This window comes from Penaeus vannamei, chromosome 24 (genome assembly GCF_042767895.1).
Source record: "Penaeus vannamei isolate JL-2024 chromosome 24, ASM4276789v1, whole genome shotgun sequence".
Classification (NCBI taxonomy): domain Eukaryota; kingdom Metazoa; phylum Arthropoda; class Malacostraca; order Decapoda; family Penaeidae; genus Penaeus; species Penaeus vannamei.
In genome coordinates, this window is record NC_091572.1 from 4889402 (window position 1) to 4891901 (window position 2500).

Genomic DNA, 2500 nt, shown 5'->3' on the forward strand with positions numbered 1-2500 from the left:
CTTCAATGACTCACTTCCTCAACCTGCCTTCTCGTTGACTGCCTCACTCAACCACACTTGACAAATTTCTCCCGTTTTCCTGTGTTCATCATTCTCACTCTTTCACATTCTCTCTCTCTCTCTCTCTCTCTCCCTCTCTCTCTCTCTCTCTCTCTCTCTCTCTCTCTCTCTCTCTCTCTCTCTCTCTCTCTCTCTCTCTCTCTCTCTCTCTCTCTCTCTCTCTCTCTCTCTCTCTCTCTCTCTCTCTCTCTCTCTCTCTCTCTCTCTCTCACACACACAGACACGCACACAAGGTCTATAGAAGTACTTATATAGACCTTGCACACACACACATAACAAAACACACATACACACATACACACACACACACACACACACACAGCCATACACACAACCACAACCACAACCACACACACACACAACCACAACCACAACCACAGCCACACACACACACACACACACACACACACACACACACACACAACCACAACCACACACACACACACACACACACACACACACACACACACACACACACACACACACACACGCACACACACTTCCTCCTACTTTTTAAAAAAAGAAAAATTATACATTACCCAAATGACGTCACTTGAAGAATTCCAAGAAAAGCACACTCACCTGAAATGAATAAATGAAAACTGAATTAATAACAGACTCAACAATTAAATCTCAAATCATCATAGGAAAAGATCCATTCAAGGTAACAACACCGAATATAGGTTGAGTGTGAAACATGGCAAAAATTAGGAGAGACACACACGAATTATACACATATGTCATTGTCATTATCACTACTTAATTAACAATAATAACAATAATGGTAATAATAATAATAATAATAATAATAATAATAATAATAATAATAATAATAATAATAATAGAAACAACGCTAATTATTATTACTACTTTCATTACTACAATCAATATCATTACCATTATCCTCTTCCTCCTATATCACAAAAACAAAGTTAGAAACGGTAAGAACAATGACAGATAATAGAATAAAAATCAATAACACTGAAAATAACAAACAAATGAAAAAAATAAAAATAATAAATAAAAACAGAAGAGTTACCCCTCAGATGTAAACAAAAAACAAAAATGGCGGCCGCGTTTTCCTTCGCCGCTGCATCACACAAGACGAACCGGATATTAATTAATCAAAGGGAAGGCCGGATATTAGGGGAATCCTACACTCGTACTCTCCTCCCCCCGCCCCCCCTAATACCCATCCTGTTTCTCTCTTTCCCTTTCCTCCTTTCTCCCTTTCCCTTTCCTTCTCCCTCTCTCCCTCCATTTCTTCCTCGATTCTCTCTCTTTCTCTATTTCTAGAGCTTTTATTCCTTTCCTCTTCTCTTTCATTCTCCCTCCATTCCCTCCCTCATTTCTTCCCTTCCATCCTACCTCTCTCCTTACCTCCGTATCTCCCTCCCTCCCTCATTTTCCTTCCTTCTTCCTTCCCTCCCTCTCTATTTTCCTTCCTTCCTTCCCTCCCACCCTCCCTCCCTCCCTCCCTTCCATCCTACCTCCCTCCCTTACCCTTCCTCTCTTAACCCCCCCCCCCCCAGCTGACATGACCGGAAGTGGGAGGGTCTCCGCGCCGACGTGAGGGCACCGTCTTGTTGTCATGTCATGTTTAGTCGCCCTGTGTCAATAAGGCTCATGAACCACCTGCATTTAGCTGGTGTGTCGAACCTTCGTGTTTTTTTTTCTTTTTTTTCTGGGGTGAGGGGGGGGGGCAGGGGGAGATGGAGGATAAGATAAAGAACTGTAGATAAACAGGTAGATAAAACATGGGCGGATAGACATCAGAGAGAGAGAGAAAAAGAGAGAGAGAGAGAGAGAGAGAGAGAGAGAGAGAGAGAGAGAGAGAGAGAGAGAGAGAGAGAGAGAGAGAGAGAGAGAGAGAGAGAGAGAGAAATAGAAAGAGAGATAGAGAAAGAGAGATAGATAACGAGAGAAATGCAAGAGAAGAGATAGAGAGAGAGAGAGAGAGAGAGAGAGAGAGAGAGAGAGAGAGAGAGAGAGAGAGAGAGAGAGAGAGAGAGAGAGAGAGAGAGAGAGAGAGAAAGAAAGAAAGAGAGAGAGAAAGAAAGAGAGAGAAAGAAAGAGAGAAAGAAAGAGAGATAGATAGAAAGAGCAAGAGAGAGAGAGAGAGAAAGTCAGACAGACAGACAGACACAGACCCCGAGCGGACGCCAACACCCTCGAAACACCCTCGACTCTCCCCCTCGACCCAGCGATCGAGTTTTTGCGCGTCCTCCTCCGACCCCCCCCCACCTCCCCCCTCCGACCCCCCCCGACCTCCTCCTCCCCCCCCCCTCCGACCTCCTCCTCCCCCCCTCCGACCTCCTCCTCCGACCCTCCGACCTCCTCCTCCGACCACACCCCCTCCGACCTCCTCCTCCGACCCCCTCCTCCGACCTCCTCCTCCGACCCCCCCCGCCTCCGACCTCTCCTCTGACCCCCTCCGACC